Raw genomic sequence first — 25,880 nt, 5'->3', positions numbered from 1 at the left:
CTGTAAAAATGTTTCAGGTACATAGTTTAATAAAATAAATAATGCTATGAGATATACCGAGCTGTATCATAAAGGATATAATTCAGGCACTTTAATTTAGGCGCGCAAATAGTATTGTAATCAATTATAATTTTATTGCGTTAATTGAAGCAGGTTTTTTTCATCAAATTATTATATCTTATTTCAAAATGTACTAAATTCTTACTAAACTAAATTCAACAGGATTGGCAAAAACTATTTTAATTTAGCGAAAAGCTTACCGTAATAAAGAGTGTCGGGACACCCTAAAATGTCCATATTAAAACGTATATTTTAGTTTAGCGGATTTCAGGTCATCGAGAATTTGTTTTGCTATTTCATTGTTATCATCATGTTTCATTGCTTTTCCTACTTTCTGCTCACTTTGCTGTCCCTTATGTTTATGTGATTAATGTGTTGTTTTCGGGTTTTTTTTTTTTAATTATTTAAGACCCTTTCTCTTTATGTCTTGCACTTGACTATTTATGACATGCTAATGTATCCTGAACTGGAATGTAACACAATCACTTATCTGCTCTTGTTGCACTGTAAATACTTTTATTAATTTAAATAAAGTTGCTGCTTCTACACAGGGGAATTTAAAAAGAAATCTACACACCACTAAGATTACATAGTAATATGTTAACATTACTATGTAATCTTAGTACTATGCAATCATTAATGTTGTAATATATAAAGATAATCATCATTTAGACTTCCCTGTATCATAAATGTGCCCATTCTTACCGTTGCCCACTTACAATGCCTCAAAAAAATTCAAATTCTTCCTAGGTCACCAGTCATTCATTGCTGCTGGAAGTGCAGTGTGTGTTGACTTTAAGTCGTTGCCATCTTCACTTTATCATCGTCTTCGTCACCATTCAGTCTGCGTACCCATATAAAATAAAAATAAAGAAATAAATAATAATGCTAATACTACAAATAATGATGATAAAATTACTATTGTATATTATTGAATACTTCTGCAGTGGGATTTTGTTATATTGTCATAATTGTCAATTTACTTCTAGTTACTTTGTTCACAATTGTACAACACCATTTTACTTCAGTCTTCCTCGATAGAGCCCTATCTCGAGTACATACGCCGTGTATGTATGCGTGTATGTGCCATATTAATACGAGTATATATACCCTATTTACTTAAAAAAATACCTAGTCAAATATAAGGCGATATTTACATTTGAGTAAATATTTTAAGAACTAAACTTATAAGCAAATATTTATTTTGTCTTGCAATAATTCTGGGGAGAAAATCTTACATTAATTATCTATGTGATTTATTAATTATCAGATAGTATAATTATTATCTGTAGTATGATAATTAAACTTCTTCCTCTCATTTTAAGATTTCATTTCTCAAAATATCCGTTTTAAAGATAGAACAAAGTTTTAGGTGGAAAATAGCAAAATGTGGATCTTACTACGCGTTTTCCAAAAGTACCTTTTATGCTTTGCATAATATTGAAACAGAGAAAGAAATGCATGTATTGAGATGCATATAAAAGTTCATAAGAGAAATATTATAATAAATCTTTGATAATGTGATTTTTCTCAAAATCCAGCCTGCATCAAACCTTCAGAAGCAATTTTCCTGAAATACGGTTTTGGAATTCGTACTATAGTACCAAACATAAATTAAAGGAAATATTAATTATAAGAATACCAGTTTGATTTAATTTTATTTAGCGTATATTGGAGATAAACACATAGTCAGTAAAAGAAGAACCTATATAATTTTTGACAACCCAAATATTGATAAATAATACATGTTAGTTTCTTCATTACTGTATTGCAAGGATTCCTACAAACAAATGTTTTGCTAATTTTGATACTAAAACATGTGCAGATATAACTCACATCTCTATTCATGCTCATTAGGAAAGTTTTTACTTTTGTGCTTAAATTCAGTGTTAAGGCTATAAATCCGCGTAATTACAACAGGCCTTAGATGAAAGCAAGAACACGAATGAAAATTCTTATCTAAACATTTACCCAATGCCCGTTTGTAAACAGAAATAATTCTTTCCCAGGCTGCAACAATTTTTCCCATCTCGCTCTCAACTTCCGAAGCAAGTTAAATTGCACCCGCGTCTATTCTGAAACTATTTTCTCTGTGGACTCCTGGCATTTCTGAACCAAGTCCCAGACGCCTAACTAACCTCTAAATAGATTCCCGTTAGATACCGAGTTTAAACGCTACAGCTCTTGTAAAATAATAGCGCTTCCTCCCAACGATATTATTATAATTACTTTACGTCTTTATCCATTAATTAGATCTCAACTTGACGGTTTCTTCGGAAGACTAAGCATTCATTAGGTTACAAACTCCGATTCGGGCGCCCCGTGGGCAAGAGAACAATAAATTAAAATTGGATTAAACGCCTGTCAACTTCGTAAGTGAAAACGGAACGAATACAGTGGCTGTCGAATGATTGTCCTTTAGAACTAGACCATTTGCATTTTGGAACGCAGACCGGCCGCTGGCCGTGACATCCATTTGTATTCAGCCGGTATCTGGTTTTGAAGAGGTTGTTTATCCTGCAGAAATTGTTACAAATGCTATTTATATTCATTGCAAATTTCGAGAATCAACAAGGAAGTGCTGCAATGGCATGTAAACTAACTAACTGGAAAATCACCTGAAAAATATTAGAAGGTATACCATTTCCTTGTGTCAAGCTCTTCTTTAAAATGTTACATCAACAGTTACGTTGCACTAGTTTTAAATGAATTCATCCGAACAGACAACTTGTCTTTTAATTCAATTTCATTCATTCAATAGTTTGGACTTGATTTCACACATTATTTCCTGGACATACATTTGAACTTTTTGTAAGTCTTTTTAAAAATCATTAGGCATTTTCTTTTGGAGCAGGAGACGTAAAAAATGTGCAGTACCCTTATCAGGATTCGAACTCCGGACATGCTAAACCACGTCCACGAACACACGCGATAAATAGATGGAAAACCTTTACATTCTCCCTTCATTTAAAAGAGACTGGGGAGGGCAGGATTCAATTGCCAACCCTGGTGAATACGAATTATAGTCCAATTTAGTTCGAGCCCCACAGGAAGAGTCATTAGGTTGTCGAAGAAGGATAGACAGGTGACAGGTGACGGAAGACGGGGACGCCTGGTGTTTAACAGTGGTAAACAGGCATATGTCCCACGCCTTCCCCTGTGTAGAAGCAGCAACTTTAAATTAATAAAAGTATTTACAGTGCAACAAGAGCAGATGAGTGATTGTGTTACATTGCAGTTCAGGTTACATTAGCATGTCATAAATAGTCAAGTAAGAAGGATAGACAGAAAATCTATGGTGCCCTCCCGGTACTTGGAAACTTCCAACTGCTAGCTAAAAGTGCTTTCTAATTACACCACAAAGGCATGCCGCAAGGACGTAGAATAACCTTAGAAGCTTCTCATTAGGCTATTGAATTGAAATATGGTGGTCTACCAAACATGTATAAATCGTTTTACACACACACATATATATATATATTTCATCATTTAAAACAACAGTACTGTGTATCAACGAATAAATAGTAATTAGGTATATCTACAAAAGTATACCTATATTGTATTTAAGCAATTAATACCATATTATATTTACCATATCCGTAATATATTTAAGCAATTAATTATTATATTTACGCTTGAAAAACTAATTATTTCAAATGCAACTCTATTATGAAAAATATATTAATATAGATACATTACAAAAGTACTCTGTGTTACCATAATTGATAATTACTGTAAAAATGTTTCAGGTACATAGTTTAATAAAATAAATAATGCTATGAGATATACCGAGCTGTATCATAAAGGATATAATTCAGGCACTTTAATTTAGGCGCGCAAATAGTATTGTAATCAATTATAATTTTATTGCGTTAATTGAAGCAGGTTTTTTTCATCAAATTATTATATCTTATTTCAAAATGTACTAAATTCTTACTAAACTAAATTCAACAGGATTGGCAAAAACTATTTTAATTTAGCGAAAAGCTTACCGTAATAAAGAGTGTCGGGACACCCTAAAATGTCCATATTAAAACGTATATTTTAGTTTAGCGGATTTCAGGTCATCGAGAATTTGTTTTGCTATTTCATTGTTATCATCATGTTTCATTGCTTTTCCTACTTTCTGCTCACTTTGCTGTCCCTTATGTTTATGTGATTAATGTGTTGTTTTCGGGTTTTTTTTTTTTTAATTATTTAAGACCCTTTCTCTTTATGTCTTGCACTTGACTATTTATGACATGCTAATGTATCCTGAACTGGAATGTAACACAATCACTTATCTGCTCTTGTTGCACTGTAAATACTTTTATTAATTTAAATAAAGTTGCTGCTTCTACACAGGGGAATTTAAAAAGAAATCTACACACCACTAAGATTACATAGTAATATGTTAACATTACTATGTAATCTTAGTACTATGCAATCATTAATGTTGTAATATATAAAGATAATCATCATTTAGACTTCCCTGTATCATAAATGTGCCCATTCTTACCGTTGCCCACTTACAATGCCTCAAAAAAATTCAAATTCTTCCTAGGTCACCAGTCATTCATTGCTGCTGGAAGTGCAGTGTGTGTTGACTTTAAGTCGTTGCCATCTTCACTTTATCATCGTCTTCGTCACCATTCAGTCTGCGTACCCATATAAAATAAAAATAAAGAAATAAATAATAATGCTAATACTACAAATAATGATGATAAAATTACTATTGTATATTATTGAATACTTCTGCAGTGGGATTTTGTTATATTGTCATAATTGTCAATTTACTTCTAGTTACTTTGTTCACAATTGTACAACACCATTTTACTTCAGTCTTCCTCGATAGAGCCCTATCTCGAGTACATACGCCGTGTATGTATGCGTGTATGTGCCATATTAATACGAGTATATATACCCTATTTACTTAAAAAAATACCTAGTCAAATATAAGGCGATATTTACATTTGAGTAAATATTTTAAGAACTAAACTTATAAGCAAATATTTATTTTGTCTTGCAATAATTCTGGGGAGAAAATCTTACATTAATTATCTATGTGATTTATTAATTATCAGATAGTATAATTATTATCTGTAGTATGATAATTAAACTTCTTCCTCTCATTTTAAGATTTCATTTCTCAAAATATCCGTTTTAAAGATAGAACAAAGTTTTAGGTGGAAAATAGCAAAATGTGGATCTTACTACGCGTTTTCCAAAAGTACCTTTTATGCTTTGCATAATATTGAAACAGAGAAAGAAATGCATGTATTGAGATGCATATAAAAGTTCATAAGAGAAATATTATAATAAATCTTTGATAATGTGATTTTTCTCAAAATCCAGCCTGCATCAAACCTTCAGAAGCAATTTTCCTGAAATACGGTTTTGGAATTCGTACTATAGTACCAAACATAAATTAAAGGAAATATTAATTATAAGAATACCAGTTTGATTTAATTTTATTTAGCGTATATTGGAGATAAACACATAGTCAGTAAAAGAAGAACCTATATAATTTTTGACAACCCAAATATTGATAAATAATACATGTTAGTTTCTTCATTACTGTATTGCAAGGATTCCTACAAACAAATGTTTTGCTAATTTTGATACTAAAACATGTGCAGATATAACTCACATCTCTATTCATGCTCATTAGGAAAGTTTTTACTTTTGTGCTTAAATTCAGTGTTAAGGCTATAAATCCGCGTAATTACAACAGGCCTTAGATGAAAGCAAGAACACGAATGAAAATTCTTATCTAAACATTTACCCAATGCCCGTTTGTAAACAGAATGCATGCTTGAGAACGAGGAAGCAAGATGACAATTGTGTTGTTGATCGCTTGTTGTGGCAGTAGAGCCCATTCCTGTAGTAATGCACGTTGGATCTCGTGGAGAAGGCCTGGCGACATACTGCGACTTGCTATCCGTCAGCCCAACATTCCCCACACATGTTCTAGGGGATTCAGGACCGGTGATCTAGGAAACCATCGCAGATGTGGAATGATTTCACACTCCAAATACCTCCGCTCCCCTTGAGCACTATGCGGAAGGGGGTTATCGTCCATTAATCGCGTCGGTACGCACTGCAGGAATGAAAAGACCCAAAAGAGGGTATAGAATTTTGTTGCAATATTGAATGGCTGTGACGGAACCATCAGGGATCACTTAGAGGTCGGGGCGGCCGTTAGGGTCTATCCCAGTTCATACAAGTAAGCCTCCTCCTCTTTAATCAATGTTGGCCCCGATACCGTGTACATGGCTCTTACCATATCATTGCCCTTCAGGAATTGTTCAGGGTGTTAAATCAAAACTCATTCGCAAAGAATAAATATGTGGCCCTACTGCTCTTGCCCAACTGCGACGTCGACGGGCCCAGTTCTTCCGGACTGTAACATGCGATGAGGACAAAAGAGCACAAACCACAAGTCGTCGTACGTACAGTCCACTTTCATACAATCAACGCAACATAGTGTGGCGGGATATGGGCCGCCTTGCAGCAGCAGAGAGATCCGACGCCAGCTGTCATGTTATTAGTGATCTACGGCGTTTTGAACATAGCAACAGACCGTCTGCCGTTGCGGTAATCCTCCGGCGCCCAGACCCACGTCTTCTCCAGGGTTTTCATTCCTTTAGTAACGATTCCTCGGTTTATTGATGACACTGCGATGCACATTCTGCTCTCTAGCAACAGCGGATTGTTTTGCACCAGCGTGCAGCATTCCGACACCCCTCCAACACATTTTATCGTGCAGATGGTGTCTTCGGCTCTTGCTTTCCGCCTTGGCTATCTCGGATTTCACGGAACTATCCCTGCTTGTGAATTGAAGCATAGGTCCGGTATGCCTCTTTTCTAAGACATTGTGGTGTGACTGAAGAATTGTGCTTTGAGCTAAGTTTGGTTGTATGTTTGCATTTGGCGATGAAACCCCTACTTCATATGTAAATTGTATATTGTAATTCCTCATTTTACATTCGTGTCTTTTCTTTTACGTTTATTGCTTATTTTTTGAGCACGAGTGTACTTCAACAAGGCAACTATGAAACATTTTCTCGAACTAGTAGAGAATGTATCAATATCAGTATTAGGTTATCTGTTCTGCCTAAGTATATCTGTGGATAATGTTAAATTGCTCATTAATTAAGATGCTGAGGTACACGCCATTTACAAAGAAAAGTGTGGTTCGTTATGTCTACTATCAAACAGAACACTTGTGGCTATATATTCTACAAATAACACTATTTATAGTATGGTACTTATTATTTATATTACAAAATAAGGAAACTTTTGTTAAGATAATGATGTTTAACTCCATTTTAGAAACGGATAATAAAGAATTTAAATAATCTTAGTTTTAAATTCTATGTATGTCGTTGCGTATGAATTAGTGCTTTAAGAATGCTGTGATCATAAAGGACTGCTGTTTTCTATTTTTGATCTGTTCTGCTCTTCTATTTCAAGCATCTTTGTTCCCTTCTGTTTTCAAATAATAATTTATTTCACTAAAGTGATAGATAATAAATGTCAATTAAATTCTCATAATAATTTTCATTACAAAAATAATATAAAGAGATAGTAAAAGTTTGGTTAATTTATGAACCAATGAATATAAATTACGCAGCGAATTAAAAATTTGAAAATAACTCGATAAGTTAAATTTTCGAATTTCGGAGTCATTTGCTCTGCTGAGCATTTTATTAAATAACTGAAACATAGTTCATGCTTTAGTATAAACATTGTTCTCAGTAAGAATGAATATTTTAGAAAGCTTTTAAATTATTGGTTATTACTTAATAAAATTTAATTTAAATTAAAATTTTGTAAATTTTTCTAATTTTATACATGACCATAGTGTTTGAAATAATGATTAACTTTGCACGGAACATTCTGTGTAACAAAAATGGCTAATGAGTTTCTTTATACAAAATTAAAATATTTGTCTAACTAAAAGCATTCATTTCCAGTTATTAATATCTTAAGCATTAAGAACATCAGAAACTAAGCTACTAAGTGCAAAACTAAGATACGTTGTCAAAAATAGATGCAATACGAATACCTAAATGTATAACGATAATTAAAATGTTTATATTTGATAATGCGAGCAAAAAAAAAAAAAGGGGGGGGGAATAAAAATGTCCTGTCTTGGAAACTAAAGGTTGTTAATAAGTTAAAGAAATTCACATCTTACTCAGTTTTTCGTGTTTAAATATTTAATGTTACTTTAAGGGACAAAAACTTAGGCTTTAAAGGCAAAATGTTACAAAAAATAATATACAAGGCGAATAAAAATATGTTTATTTAAAAGAAAAAGTTGTCTCTATTTCTTCTGGTGCATTTGCTTGCTATTATTTTAAATAAATAAATTCCTGGCAACCAATTGTGTTTGAAGAAAACTCACTTTTTGTTTAGCTTCGAACATAAGCTATAAGCCTTTAAAAACAAGAGCGACTTTAAAATGTTACTAATGAAATGAAAAATTTGCAAGTTGTATTCTATTTATGTTTAATACGAACTGAATTCAAAGCAATTGCATTCTTAACTATCGTACTAAGATATAAAAGAACTCGAGAGAAACTTTAATATATTTGCGTTTACGCAAATTGATGCATAAGGAACAGCGGAGTATTCTTTACCAAAAAGTTCTTATAAAATCCGACTAGGCATCTTTATTTATGAAATGTTTCTTTTCTTCTATTATATGAAAGCTTTAAATATCACGCAATAACGATATCTTTTTAATGTGTAATTAAGTGGTATTTTAAAGAGAAAAATGCAGTTCATAAAAGTTAAATTACTTTGTTCTTACGACGAAATATCACACATTCTGTTACATATTACAAAAGTTCTTCCCCTTTCTAAATGTAAATCTTTCCATATCTTCAATTAGAAACTTCTTTAAAATTATTTGAATGATACATACGCAGATTTTATGTTCATTAATTTTTTTTTAAATTAAAAAATTCAAATAATTAAACATACAAAACAATGGCATTATAGTATTTATTAGAGATAACTAATGACATCATAGAAATTTGATTTGTGACTACGGAATGAAAATAAATTCATTGGTGAAAACGTATGTTTAAACTAAATATGGAAATTACAAAATATAGGAATCGCAAAGAAAATTTTTCTGAATTGGTTAGCAACAGAATAAAAAAATACAAAAAAAGAAAAATATTGGTTTATCTTTGAGTTGAACTTACGAAGGTGGCATATTTTGGATATTTTTGGCGACAGTTTTCCTTTTCTTCAAAGGAGCTATAGTATTTGACTGATTAGAATCTTTTTAATACTAAACAAATATTTTGTTGGCGTATGAAAAACGTCGCCATACATGATTTCCCAACTAAAAAGTAGCCAAATGTTTAATTTAACTGAATTTGACTAAAAAAGATGTTAGGATTTATAAATATATGCAGATAATCTTTATTCAATATATAATTATGGTGAATTATTAATATTCAGTAATACGAAAAAATTCATAAATTACAAAGGTAAAATTCATAACGTATTGATGTTCCTTCTCTGTAGCATTTGTTGTATCGCAGGTCATATTTTTACTTCCTTGTACTAAGTAAAAAGGAAGTATCGTAATTGCGAAAAGTTTCAGGTAGCATATTTCAACGAAAATATCCATTTTCCCCGCTATCGAATGCAATTTAACGATGTTTTTGCGTAACATCTTTACGTAAGGAGAGAATAAAAGACTTTTCCTCCAAAAAAGTTATAAAACTGCTTTAAAATGAATTCTGAAGAGAATTTTTCGTGATGTCTGTACGTACGTACGTACGTATGTATCTCGCATAACTCAAAAACGAGCAGCCTCAGAACGTTGAAATTTTTTGTATAGGACTGCTATATCATGCAGATGCGCACTTCGTATTTTGGTTGCAATCGCCCGCACCGAACGTATATACATATATTTATATATATATGCCCTCTGTTACCCGGCTCAGTGATCTCAGTTTCTTTACTCTTATATGTTTGAAAATTGAGCATTTTTTGCTTTAAAAATGATAGAATTATGTTGTTCTTATCTTCCGATTAAGATTTTTATGCCTTCAGGAAATCCGCAAGTAATGTTTGTAGAATTATCAACAATTGCCTAATTTTAAGCCTAATTTTTAAATAACATGGCGGACATATTTGTTTACATTTGAAACAGCAGAATAGTACATTTGCTGGCAATCTAGAGAGATTAAGCTTCACAACAACAAAGATAACGCCTTCACTTATTATTGCGAATTAAATCATGCTTAATCCTTTCTGGAATATGTTAAGATTTACTTCAAAATTTTCAATATAGATATTTTGAGTTTTTAGGTATCTGTGCCTTGTCGCGAAGTGAGAACTGAATTAATTGAATGAGAAATACTGAATTGTCTGTGAAAAACTGTTTCTTTTTTGTTTTGTTTGCTTAATTTCTTTTATTCATCGTTCTAGATTTATTATAGTATTTGAATAGAACATGTGGCAACGATTGGATAATTCTTCAAATGATATAAATTTTGTACATTCTGTGCTATAATATGAACGAAATATAACGCTGTTAAGCGCACCTAGCTCCAGAGTATCGCTATGGTAAACAAATATAGTGAATTTTATAGAGTGCATTTATTCTATTGAGGTTTATGCGCCGTCAACGAAGTAGATTTAATTCAATCCAATAAGTTTAAAAGAAATGCAAGAAAAATGCGTATAATTTAATATTCCGTACAAGGAAGTCTTGTGGTGTACACATCAATTTTTTTTAATATGAAAATATATTTTATTTCCTTTTACGAATCGAAAGATATTTAGCCACATGCTATATTTCTAGTATTTCATTATTATAATGGTAAAATTTCTGAGCATTTGCACAGTTATCTAAATAATTGATGATTACTAGGAAAAGGTAAACTAATAGTAAAATGGAAGAATATTTTACTTCGATGATTGTGTTTTATGAGTCAAGATAAATTAATGCAAACATTTGCATATCTTTATTCACCCATTTAATGGGGAACCCTCACTTGATTTGCACGTTTCCTGTATCTATGCAATATTTACCAAACGCTGGTAATCACTTTCATAGGTACCTCAAATTTACATAAACAAATATAAAACTATAGTTTAATGCGTTTTTGTTTTAACTTGACTATAAAATTTATTTTTATCACATACATTTTATATATTTAATTTCTGTTTATTTATGATGAAAGCATCCTTATTTCTATAGGTTAACAATAGCGGGCATCACCTTAAGCATTCTTTTGATATTTTCAAAGCTAGAATGTAACAGATTTTAGACCTATAACATATACAAAACCTTCTATGATGAAATACTAATATATCATGCTGTTAAATGTTTATTATTTATACATTCTTTTCAACGAAACAAACTAAAATAAAGATTGCATTTTCTATGTTACTTTTTTGCCGTTAACGATGTTTGGACTTTCTTTTTTGATGCGAAATATGACCTCTGAATAATTTATTATTGTCATGGTGATAGCAAATGTACCGTAAAAACCGAGGTTTTGATAGTTGAATTTATTGCTTAGAACGTATAATATATATTTTGTATCTTACAAAAAGAGTGTACTTCCTAAATTATTCATGTTTTAAAAATTAAAATGACTTTTATTTTCAAAGATGCATTAAAACATTTATTACCTTAATTTCATTTCTGTATTTATTTTTATTTAGTAAAAATGAAATATTACGCAGTATTTTCCAGCGTGTTTTATATTTCTTCCCAATGTTTCTAAACTACTTATCTAATAATCTATTTTTGTACTCAATACGTTTGAGTAATTTATAACTTCCTTGTACGTTTGTAATTATATCTTATTCCTAACTATTTCCTTTGTCATTACTTTACTACTTTAAATCATACACTTTACACTGTAATATATTCGTAACAAAATAAGCAACTGCACTTATTATTAATGAGCATACACTATTTTTAAATTTGGCATTAAGTTTTTACAATAAAAAAAGAGCTGATATGGTATGCAGTTAATTGATGGAAAATAAGATGAATAGTTTTGTCTTTTCCCTTTTAGTTTTGTAATTTCATTCGTTAAAACATATAGCTGCGTGAAATTAGATAATTTTTCTATTACAATACATTATATTAGCAATTTTAGTTACAATTATTTTTCGCCTATCAAAAGGAAGATGAAAGCACTATCAAGATATGTTTCATTTGTAATGCAAATATGTCTTCTGCAAAGTGTTTATGTTGCATTCATTTAATACACTTAAGTTTTTAAGATATTTTAAGATAATTTTAAGGCATTTTTGTGTTTGCAATTTCAAATTTATCTGATTTGTCATATTTGTGATATATATCAGATTAGATATTATATATATATAACATAAATTAAGAAAATAAGTCCCTACTCACAAAAATGATTTTTTAAAAAATTCATTTAAATCATTCTTAAAAATTCAAGACTATGCTATTTTTACCAAAATATTATATAATATAATAAATAACAGTATGAGAACATGAACCCTGAGCTTAAATAAATTAATACAGCTAGGCGAAAGGCCGAGAAATTGAAAGTAATTTGATGTAACACTTTGAAACATTCTAAATTCAGCATCAGGGGTTAGAGATTTTAAATCTTTCCTATTCTAACCTCTACAATTCTGAGTAAGCCCTGACTTATTCATTTATTTTAGCCTAAGGCGCATCATCCACACATTTATTTATTATATTTTATACTATTTTGGTTTAAAAATACAGGCTGAAGTAACTTTTAATTTCAGTAAAGCACCAGATCCATAACATCACTGGATATTGACTTATAACTAAAATCATTCTCAGACTTAGAACTGGCCATGAGAGAGAATTGAAAATTGACAAGCAGGGTAGGAAAAAACCGAATCCCTATGATAATAACATTTTTGACTGCAATCTTCGCCCATTACACTGTTTAAGTAGGCTTTATCGTAGACACGTCAACAACAACAAATATTTTGTTATCAATAGCATATTCTTGAACATTTAAGAGTGAGTGATCTATATTAATTTTCAAAAATCTGATTTCCTTCCCCCATAGCGCAGAACATCCTCAAGATGTCCTATTTAAGTCGCAATATCCCGGGACATACTTAGGATGTCCTGAGTATGTTGATTCTCAGATGTCCTGAGGACATCGTAATTTAACATCCTGAGGATGTCTTATTTAAGTCGCTATGTCTTGGGATATGAGAGGATGTCCTGAACTTGTTGATTCTCAGATGTCCTGAGAACTTAACCAATTTCACATCCTGAGGATATTCATACTGCATTGTCCGGGGGACTTCGGTTGTCAAACATTCAGAGGATATTTGTTCTCAAATTTACCAGTTTTAGTTTTTTGACATTGCACATCTGAAACTTGCACATTATTTAATTTTCATGTGTATTTTACTAAGTTGTTTCTAAATGCTGTACATTGAAAATATTGATATTGATGAATATTGATATCATTGTTGATTTATTCTTGTTATTTTGTTATTAATTTTAACTGCTATTTTTTCTGATGTTTTTAAAAAATTTTTCAGTCTTGGAAAATATTTTTTCAGTGGATTATCATTTTTAGAATATTTGCTAAATTCTAAATAACATATATTTTTTTATAAAAAATGTTTAAATTACATGTATAATTACTTGCTACTATAAATGTAGGCAAAAGTAGAATTTTTTTTAAAGTACGGAAACCAATTTTTTTTTGGAAAATGTATTTTAATCGCGCACACTGTTATAGATATTGAATTATAATTTCGCAGTAAAAAGAATTATCTCTGATAACTATCCAAGATTCTAGAAGCTTTGGTCTTTTATAGAGATGGTCGTCTTAGAGAAAGTGAGTATACTATGTGCGTATATATGTGCGTATATATATATATACGAACAGAATGAATACAGTGAATAATAAAATATCAGAATGAATACAGTGAATAATACAATATAAACTGTTTTCAGGATTACTTCTCAATTAATTAATCACTATCTTATTTTATGTTCTTAAAGTTAATTATGATTTTAGCATTACATTTTATATTAAACCATATAATTCCTCTACCTTTAATCTTTTGTTGTATTTTTGATTACAGAAGGTATGAAAATGTTCTGAGCTACTAATAACACAAATTTTTAAAAAATATCATAAGTACTCTGAATTTGTAATCTTTATTAAGGAAACCATGTTAACATTAACAATTTAAATTTAAAATATTATGATGTCTCCTTTGTATGAATTTGTGCACTTTGGTTTGCTTTCTACTGACTAAGCTTCAATGGATTCAGCAATTTTCTGAAGTGTTTCTGAATGATCATCTTTCGTTACGCTTACTGAATTTGCTATTTCCTTTCCATTCACAAACGCTCGTAGCCAAATGCTGAATATGTATTCTCCCTAAAGAAAACTTTATATGCTGCATGAAAGTTGCTTATTTCTGTTGCAAGATATAGCATATGCGGTGTGGAAACAGAGTTTCTGGGTTTAAAATTTTGAAGATACATTTTATTTTTCCGTACCATCCCCGAAAGATGTTCCTGAACCTTATTCCATTCGTAAGAAGTGCCGTGTCTGGCGTGAAGGGAGAGTCGAGACCTCCGAGAAGGAAATATCCTATGAATATATATATATATTTACTTCCCAGATCTCAATAACATTGCATTCCAAAGACCAGCGAATACTTTCGGGGCAAAACAGAAGAATCCATCTTTGGGCATTTTAAAATAAGTATCTAGTATTGTGCTATGTGTGTGTGTTCATTATTTTTTTGTTATTTAACTTCAAAGTGTGCTATCTTATATTTACTTTACAAAATGTATTCTTTTTTGGAAAAGAATGGGAGTTTCCTAAGGATAATAGCTGTAGACTTTTGTCTGAGTACATAAGATCATAGATAAATAAACAAAGATGGTTAGAACAAGAAAATTTTGAATAATTAACTAAAAGGTGTTAAAAGAGATCTTGTCAAATTACGTGAATGGGTGGCTGAAAATGTGTTAGTTCAGCTTTACAAAGGTATGCTTTATCAAATTTTCACGTTTATGTTTTCCCTAATACTGTACATAACTAAAATGGGTAATATCTATGGTTACATGTTAATGATTCTTCCATGTTTATTATGGAAATGAAATATATTATAAATATATTTAGTTTCCATAATAAACATATTTATTGCGTTTAAAGAGAAGAAATGTATGCTGCCAATTCATTCCTTATGAAATAGAAATAAACAGATAAAATTAACTAAGTAAATCTTTTAGGTGTTTTACTGTATACTTGTTTACTGAAAAGCAGATCTAGCGAACTAACGTCTTTACGTCTTTGAAGGATAGCCATCAAGAAAGTTTTTCCACTGTTAATTTTTTTTTTTTTTTTTTAGGAAATAAACATTAGCACTCCTTACTATTAAATGCTGAAAAACTATAAGTGAAAAATTACTTAAATATATTTGTTATTTATTTAAGAAACATGAGTTCAAAATCCTTAACTCCCCCTACTTTTAAATGCCAGTATACTAAAATAAAAACGTCCGAAACTATTATTGTTATGTAATAAAACACTTGTCCAAAATACGCATATTTCAAGTACTGCATGCAGTATATTTGAATGAGTGCTTCTTGTTTGCTTCCAGATGTGCTTGTTTTACTTTAAACAAAATACAGTTATTAATTATTAAGCCATTCATTGTGTCAGAGCTTTAATATTTTACTGTAATTAAAACGTAATTTGAATTAGAATCTCAGAAATCCTATAGTTTAAGTTCCCTTAGTTTTAGCCTGCTTCAAAACTTTAAATTCAACTGTTATATTCCATTTAAATATATAAAGTATTAAGTTTACAATTTTGCTAAATGCATTTTGGTTAATGCTCTTAACACATCTTTGTAAGTTTTGTATGATATCCTCCCCAACAATAAAATTAAGTACTTAATTGTTAAGTAATGTTATGCGTATTTCGCTTGATAGCTTGATTTAAAATAATTTGAGAAAGTTCTGAAGCGAAAATTAATTCCCCAAAATTTCAAAACTGCTAACATTATATGATTATAGGTCACTTGGTTCAGTGGCTAGCACGTCGCGCAGCAGCACCACAGGTCCGGGATTCGATCCCTGGGTTGGGCAAGGTTGACTCATCTTGACTTGCATCTCTTGACTAGGTCGATAAATGAGTACCAAGTTCGTTTGGGAATTAACACCGGGGATCCTGTGACAAGTTGACCACTTGTCCGGGGTACATGCTTATGCACTCTGGGATCCCCTGTCAAGGAAGCAGATTTCAGGGCACTGCATGTCAAGACTCACTAACGGCTATTACGGCGTTTAGCTTTTTTTTAACATTACATAACTAGATTAAAAATGTGATGGCTTATTTCAAGATGGCTGTTTTAGTTAAACATACGTATACCAATACGTAAAACGTTATGTAAAAAAAGACCGTACTGAATATTGCATGAATTATCATAGCTACCTTCTAGGATGCAAGAAAAGACCCATTTATGTAAATGATTCACCCCTGATAAGGTGCACAAAAATAAAGCTCCTCACGTATCTAAAGAAACAAATCTTCATATCATGTTCTTAAAATATTAATCTAGTTTTACATTTTGAAGTATTAAAAAGAAAAATTTACATTGTCAGCTGGAGACCATGACGGGAAGCTTTGTTTATTTACTCTAGTCTCAGACGTATTGTCGAACCATTACCGTCACCTTAAAAATATTATTTTTGCTTTTCGTAACAACATAATGTTACACAAGGTGGTCAAAAACCTCGAGTACAGAATTTATTTTCTTAAATAATGGCCAAAGATTTACATTCACAATTACAGAATTTCTCAAAATAAAGCAGAGAAATTTATGAAAGCAGTTTCTACAGAAAAGATGGAAGTATTAAGTAAGTGCAAAATCTAAATTTTACGTTATTTTTGTAAAGCACTATACACTCAGAATCAAGGTATATTTTTATCTTTTGGAACCGTCTGCCAATAGGATTATAATGGTGATAACAGGTTTGAAGACGGTTATGCCCAGTATACAGGCCATGAGTATTCTCTTTCTTTTCGTAACTCAGCAGATAAAATACCTTTTGAAAATCTTCAGAAAAGAGCTTTGCTAGAAGATTATTTATTTTGTTTTCTCGGTTATTGCTGCTTTATAACTATAATGAATTTATAGCTTATTCCACTCTCCCAAATAGAACATTATTGCAAATCGGAAGTGATCTTTCCAGGAACAGCAGCAGAATTAGAAAATATTATCTTTCTAATTATCTTATAAATACCTAAAAATATCTGATAAAGATATCAGAGCTACTTTTGAAAATAGTTAGTAAGATATATACAAAATCGTTTATACCCTTACGAGCAGAACAAATTTACTGACTGATATCACTTTGTTTGACAGAATAACAGATTTCAATATGATTCCGATCTTGATATGATTCTTGACGACTGATGGTTTTGTATTAGGCAAAGGAGCAGTGTTGATTAAGATCGCAGTTGAATAGTATTGAAATACTAATTACAGATATCACTGCAAGCGTTTCACGGTAAAAGAACTGAATGCTTAATATTTAACGAAAACAAGGCCTAGTAACATTTTATTGTTTAAACATTTTGTTCTTCGTGGAGCATCCGAAAATAAATTTTTGTATTTGCATTCTTCCATTAAAAAATATCAAACTGTTTTCATACAATTATATATTTTATTTTGAGAAATTTTTAAGCTGAAAGTACCTATATAAATGTTTAATAATCATATTTTTTATAATTTCTAATTTGTTTTACATTTATAACTTTGTAATTCATTTAACTGTTTTATAATTATAAATCCTAGCTTTTTGTGCGCATTTTTTACTTCGAATTGATAGAAAACATTTCCTGATAATTTTGTCCTTTATCTAGGAGATGTGTTACATTTTACACCGATAACTGTAAAGAAAGTTAAGTGTTTAAAAGTTTACGATGTACAGGAAAGATAATTAACTGATTGAAGAAACTAAGTTTTGTTGCTTCCACTTAAACACGCTGTATAGTTTTCGATATTAAATAAAAATACTAAGAAATAGTTTGCAATCAAATGAAAAAAATTCCGTCTGTTATAATATATAATCTTGCAACAAAATTACAGCCAAATTACAATACGAAATTTGGGTCCTTTACAGTTTTTTAAATGTAAAATAAAATTGTATTAGCAACATAGAAAATACTACCCCTAGAAAGCAACTCAATTACCTTTGTGAATGTACGTCTTCTAGTTAGTAAATGCTCTAATGTTCTCTGTTTTTCACTGTTTCTATCGTTCTACTGTTTTCTGTCGTAGACATAGACCCCCCACCAAAAAAAAAAAAAAAAAAAAGGAAATTGAAGGAATAAAAGTAAACGAGAAATAAAAATAAATAAAAAGATAATTATTATGAAGTTCCTTTTCTTTTCCGGCTGACTCTGATAGACTGGGAAGGTTATATTTCCAACCCCATTTAAAGAAGAAACTGCGCATTCTTTTGCAGAAATAAAAGGAAATAAATAAACGTAAACTCCTTATTATTTGGTTTCCATACGCAGTAAAATTCCCCTTCAACTCAAGAGGAAATTAATTTTGTCCCTTTTTTAAAGGGGATTAGACCAAAGAGAAAGCCAACCCCTCTCGATTTACGTCCACTGCGAAGAGAACCGAAATAATGAGACGAAGGGAACAAGGTAAAAGTTCCATTTATCAATCAACGAATTTTTTTTTCCTGGTTGCTTGCTCCCCTAGTGGTTCTGTATAGATATACCTACATTGTTTTTATCCATTAAGTTTATTTCTTTTACTCTCCTTGGCCTTTTTCTTTCCTTGTTGTTGGTGTATTTCCGTTTCCTTGCCGACCAAAGCATCTGCCGTGTCTGGACGTTATCTTATGAAATTCTCTGAATGGAGCCTCTATGTATTGTGCTTGGTGAATGGTTCAGCCTCTAGGGTACTAGCCAATGGTTGAGTAGGATGTTACGGTTTGTCGAATAACTGTATAGACGTGTTCTACAGAAATAAGAAAAAGTATTATTACTTACTACCTATTATCTAATTTTGTTAAAGATGTCATTCCAGTTTCAATACGATATGTATTATATGCATGTAAAAAATTATTTTCGAAGGTAGCTCATGTTGTTTTTTCGCTCATGAAAATAATTACTAAAATCGCGTAACTGAAAGACAATCATTCTGTAAATTTATATCATGAATTAATAATAGCGCGTAAGCGTGTGCTAAATTAATGACACATTAATTTTGTGCAGTCATTAAAAGACAGACGTAAATAGAGTTGAACTGTTTATTATGTATTAAAAAATTATTAATTTATGTTAAAATGATCAAGCTTCTGCGATCGTAATAACGAAAGCAGTTTTCTGAAGTAGTATAAGACAGTTTAATTAGTACGTGCGATTATCTTAATTTTATAACATTAAGTAAAATGCATTACCTACATAATAACAAAAAATTCTATTTAATACAAAATGTGCTGAGAGAATAATATGGGACTCCTAACTTAAGCAAAGGGAGAAATGTATTTTGACAATCAATTTCCTTTTCATTCTTAAGATGATGTAGGAAATTAAGCAGATGCGTACAGTTTCGGAATATCGTTTGGTTTCTCAGTACTGCACGGTTGATTATTCCCGATTTTTCTAAAATATCCTTATGACTAGTTTCACGCTACATTCGATCCAGCTGCATAGCTTTTATGGCAGTTCGCACATTTTTAGACAATTTTCGTTATACTTAAAGAAATATTTTTTTAAATAAAATTTTCTGTTCTAAATGTTCTATTTGATAACTCTTATTCTTCATTATCTTTCTACACTGCAATTTCCAAAACAATAAAGCCTTTTGTAGTATAGGAACAGGTACTTATACAATTCCACTTGAAACAACTTTCCAAATTGAAAGTAGGGTTCTGGAGGACATCGGATAATCAGCTTTTTAAAAATCCAAAAGCGAAAAAGTCCATAGGCGATACATCGAGAGATTTAGGAGGGATATGAGAGGAAGGGTGATACCCGGTTCTTGTTCCATTTTTTTCGAGGACATTAACAGTGGATTTCGACGTGTGGCTGCTTCTTTAGTCCTGGTGCAGTTCTACTGATTGATGGTACTGTGCGTAAAGCGAAAGTATTTCATATTTGAACACTGGGTATAAATTATGTTCCTGATAATGTGTGGAGCGTGGTGTTGTGTGTAAATCACTATCTAACTAGATACTTTCAAGTATCCAATCAAAGTTACATGTGCCCAATATTTACTGGCTTGAAAATAAATATGTCATAAATTGCGTTTTAACACTAAAATAGAGAATAATAAAAATTACTTCACTTACCCACAAACACATATGCATGAGATTTGCGGAGACACATTTCTTTTCTCAATCTCACTTTATTCAATTATTTAAACATTATCTGGATTAAATATATCAAAATGATAGCACACAAAAAACACAATAAAAGAACATAAACAGCGACGTGTAGTGAAGATCGAAAGCAAACTTTATATCTTATTTCATCGCTCACTATTTGTACTGGAAATATTTCCACGTTATCTACACATTGCAGATGTTGATTTATATACGCTTAGATTTTTCTTTTTTACACAAATTCTTCTGGTCAGCACAAGGTAATGACCACGAGGAGACGAACAGATAGCAATAATTTTTGGATGCGAAACACGCATTAACAAATTATTTCAAGACGTGTTAAATTTTAGCATAATTATTTTATAGCTGGGTTAATTTTCAACATTATCTTTAAGGATAATTTTTGCAATTCTCATACTGCTTCGCTCTTTCTTCTCCATAAAAAAAGACATCATTCCATGAGTATGAGATATGCATGGCCAGCGCTCAAAACAAAACTAAAAGACCTGCGATGTCCAAAGAATCTTTACCAACTGATCGCAAGCTACCTCACAGAACGTCTAGTGACCTACAAAAGAGATGGCTTAAATATCACGATGAATTACCACAAAGGAGCCCCACAGGGGTCTAATATCGGACCCATCTTGTGGAACATAATTGCAGACTCAGCGCTGAACATCAACTTTGGAGACAATGCCAAGATACAAGCTTACGCCGACGATATTATACTCATAATAGACGGTGGCAATAGGACAACAATAGAGCGTAAAGCAGACGCAGCACTCAAATTGCTTGCAAAATGGAGTCAAGACAACAAACTGTGTTTCAGTATTGAAAAGACACAGATGATAGTCTTTCTAAAAAGTTCAAAAATAGACGCGAATCCACCACGCATAAAGTGGGAAGGGCATCCATTGCGACGCCAGAATACCATTAAATACCTCGGATTCACGCTTGATAAGAAGCTCACGTGGGTATCACATCTTACGGAAGTCCGAGATAAGACGCATCGAATCATCAATAAACTAAACAGGATAATCACAGACAAGTGGAGCCAAAAGGGGCACCTGTTAAAACATCTATACCTTAATGCAATTGAACGCATGATCCTCTACGGCTGCCCAGTCTGGATGAATGGCACAGCAAGAATATGTCAAAAACTACATCAAATACAGCGAGTAATCCTGTTAAAAATCACCAGTGCGTATAGCACCACATCAACCGCAGCACTTCAGGTCTTAGCTGGCACGCTCCCACTCGACCTAAAAGCAGAATTAGAAAGATCAATCTATCGACTTCTACATTACAAAGAGGACCTTCACACTAAAAAAGATTTACATCTATCATATGCCAGTCTATTATGAGCATAGAAAGCTTCTAAGATTCCCCTAACTTACACCCAGGAGATCTACCCATCCTTTCCTGGTGCAAATCGCCACCCTCAGGACAACAAAGAGAGATTTTTTCTGACGGTTCAAAAATTTCAGGACGAGTAGGGGCAGCGTTCACGGTCTTTTCGAACAATGAAGAAATTTATCAAGCACAATTCCGTCTAAGCGATCATGCTTCAGTCTTCCAAGCCGAGTCCCTAGCACTCAAAGAAGCAGCACTATGGTTAGGTACACAACCAGCATCTTATGAAAACGTCAGCTCACACTTCATTCTTCACAGATAGCATGAGCGTTCTGAATGCGCTGAATTCCTTTCCTCCAAAACATCCACACACGGCAGCACTTAGAGAGATCTTGACGTTAGGCTCTTCCATACCTTTAAAGATCAACTGGATAAAAGGACATACCGGGCAGAAAGGCAACGAACGAGCGGATGAACTAGCTAAGACTGCAGCTCTTAAACCAGAAATTGACAAGGAAGTTCCGCTTTCCGCAGAAGTTGCAAAAAGGCTCCTCAAGACAGCATTTCAAGAGACATGGGCATCACGATGGCAGGAAGAAGAGACAGGAAGATTTACTTACAACATCTTCCCAATACCTTCTCTCAAGAGGCTGAAATGCAACCGACTCTTCCTCCAAGCCTGTACCAACCACGGGAAATTCCCAGCGTATTACAGACGTTTCCTCAGACGGGACGTCAACTGTTCTTGCGGTTTTCGCGGGGAAGACGCGGACGCACTTCATTACCTGCTCTCCTGCCCTCTGACAGAGCACCTTCGACAGCAGTTCTTTCCTTCCGACTACATCACATATCCTGTGAATAGACTGTTCACGGACTATTACTGCAACAAGGGCATCTTAGAGATAATGAAGCAAGTGAATGAAAATAATTATATCCAAGAAACTACAGATTAAAGTAAAATGTAGAAAGGCGGCCTAACCGTCAGATTGCTAGCAATCAATAGGATAACTTCCTAACCCTGTAGTGCCATTAACTCAGTTTGGCGGAACAGGTTAAGTAAAGTGACCATATATACTCTTGCGAGACGTAGTCAGCAAAGAGAGAGAGAAATCTGTTTGGCGGGTATTTATATGCACGTGTAGTTCTGCTATTCCGATTAATGTTACGATAATGTCCATGCTGATGAACTGCGTGGTGTGAGAAATTTCCATTCTCACATGGAGTTGATCTGAACATTTTCCTCCACTCTCTGTACTTTTAATTTGCCTTTATATGAAAAGCAAGCAACAATTACAAATCCCTTTGAAAAACTTTCTTTAGATTCTTTGAATCATGTTTTGAGATTTTTTACTGCTCTTTGATGACAATAAATGCATTTCTTTTTATTTCAGTCATTTAATTACGCCCATGATTCGTCTATTGTGACAATATTTTTCCATTTTTATCCGGATCAAAGTTTCTCATAAAGAATTCTGCAGCGCGTTCTGCGTTCGGCGATATGTTGTGGATAAAGTCGATGAGCATTGTATTTTTCGTATTTCTAAAATTCAAATCAGAATTAATCACTTTGTTTGTAATTGACACTGAACATTTTAATGATTCTGAACTGTCCTTTGAATTGGCGGATTTTCTTTAAACATTAAAGATCTTCCTTTGCAACTTTCGAAACATTCCGTGTTTACCCTTGATATGTACTTGGAAGAATTTTTCCACTTGAGACCAGACTCTGGCTTTTTTCCTTTCTTGTTGACAATATTATCTATCGTAGCTGTAGATATCAAAATCCATGGCTTTGACACTGCTTTTAATAACTAGATACGATAACTTTCTTTGAAAGGAATGCATAGCCTTCAACCCATTTCTTCTTTAAAAGCTCCATTTTGCATGAAAGCAAAACTGTCAAATAGCAGATGTTAACTTTTATTTTCAAAAACATAGCTGCGGTCGGTTAGAACAAGGATTTCCAAGAAGACGAGCTTTCTTTATAGCGAAGCAAAGTTGTCTAAAAAATGTGCGAACAGCCTGTGTATAATAACCCGTTGCTGACGTTTTCATAAGATGGCAGTATGAAACAATGCATGTATGGTATCTTCGAGGAATTTGTCAGGGAAGCTTTCTCAAGATCAGAAGACCTGGGAACCTGTAGCACATGATTTTGTCATCTTATGCACTTTAGAAATTCCAGTATTGATGAACAGTTCATTTACATAACGTATCTAGCTCGTAAAACGATAGGGAAACATGATTATCTTTTTCACCTTTAAGTGTGAAATCTTACAAATACGTGTGTTACAAGATAATAGCTTTCAAGCACATAAAATCTGTTTATTTACTTTATTTATCTACTAGCGGAAGTACTCAATGTCAGTTAAGTTGATTGAGAATAATGCATCTAACAAAAAAGAGAATGATACCGCTGTAATCCTTCTCGAACAACGCTGCAAAAGATACGATTCATAGTCATACATTAATCAGTTTGATGCGATATGGAAACGATATAAAAATTTCGATAGAAACATAATTCACTCTCTTTATATCAGCAACAATGGCACGCAGTTTTTAACGATTTTCGTCTTTCTAATCAAAGGGGCGTAAAAGCTCAAGTTCTATTTATATTTCATCTACATTCAATTTTAGTCGATTAAATATGGCAAAAAAATTATCATAATTGATCATAAATCAATAAAGCGAGCAAACATACAAACAGACGTTCTTCTTTATACAGTATGTAGATTTTCTAAAATTAACAAATTTTTGATTAACAAACTGTACGATTTGAAAGCGAGCGGTAACAAAACTTTTCGAAGTAAAGCATTTTTGTTTCCAAGGTGAGAGACTGCTGGCACTCGTAAAAATGAGTGCGAAAATGAGTGTTTTCAGAATTTTTAATTAATATCTCGGCTGATTGAAAGTCGTACGAAGATGCGGGCATCGAAAATGGCTTCCCACGAGTTTTTGGAATAGGGAATATTGTATTTAATATTTGGTGATGCTATTTTTATTTCATTGTAAAACTTAGAAATTTTACCACTTTCGCAATAAAGCAGATTTTCATCTCCAGCTTTCGAGACTGTTGCCACTCGGACAAATGAGAGCAAAAATTATCATTTTCCGAGTTTTTAATTAATATCTCTGATTTTAGCTCCTTTTCTTTTGGAAAATGTAGACGTCGACCTTCCAGGGCCCAGAAAAAAACTATAGAAAGTTTGGTGACGATAGCTATAGTAGCGGCTGAGTTATTAGAAGAAAAAGATACAGACTTCTTGTTTATATATATACTACAGATATAATGAAACACGTTGCCCAAATACGGTCTTACGTCGACTGTATCATTAGAAAATGTACCAACAAAAATGTAAATTTCTTTTTAAAATTCGTAACTTATTGCTTTAATATTTTAATAAATAAAATAAACTTCTGCATGTGAGATACCATCCCCTAACTTGAAAGAATCTGTAATTTCACGGAACAAAATTTATTATTTCGTCACGTCTGAAGTCTGGCGTAACTGAATATTCTTACTCCAATAACTTTGGGAAAATGAAATGGCAGAACCCTATGTTAACAGTTTTCTGGGTTATAGCATTTGGATCAATACAAGTCACAGGCTTCCTTCCAAAGGCGCCATTACTTAGTTTAGTGCCGGAAGACACATAAAATGCACTTTGGTCGGCACTCTGCATTCCGTTCCTCTCTCTTAGGGTACTTTTTGAGGTTTCACAGCTATTCTTATGTTGTTAGCGGAAATAAGAGACGCATATCACTACGAGAAGAGAATAATATCTTGGTAATGAGATAACTATACTTGCGATGATCTATAGTAGTAACATTATGCCTTGCGTAGATAAACCAAGACATTTATTTCACTGAGAAGTTTAAGTGAAATATAAAGCTGCCTCAACTTGTCTTAACTGTTTACTATGATAGATTTCATAATCTAGGTCTAGATTTGTACGAACTTCAAGTTTATTATTTATTTCATCAGGCGTTTTACGATAATTCTGTAATGACGCTTCATTTCTCACAAATACAGTGAAACTCGTTTGTCTAAACTAGTTAGGCAGAACTATTTTGGATTACAAAAAGGTTT

This window comes from Stegodyphus dumicola, chromosome 1, assembly GCF_044657685.1.
Source record: "Stegodyphus dumicola isolate Sdum_Otavi_A_Nest chromosome 1, ASM4465768v1".
Lineage (NCBI taxonomy): Eukaryota > Metazoa > Arthropoda > Arachnida > Araneae > Eresidae > Stegodyphus > Stegodyphus dumicola.
Note: the sequence above shows the minus strand (reverse complement) of the source record.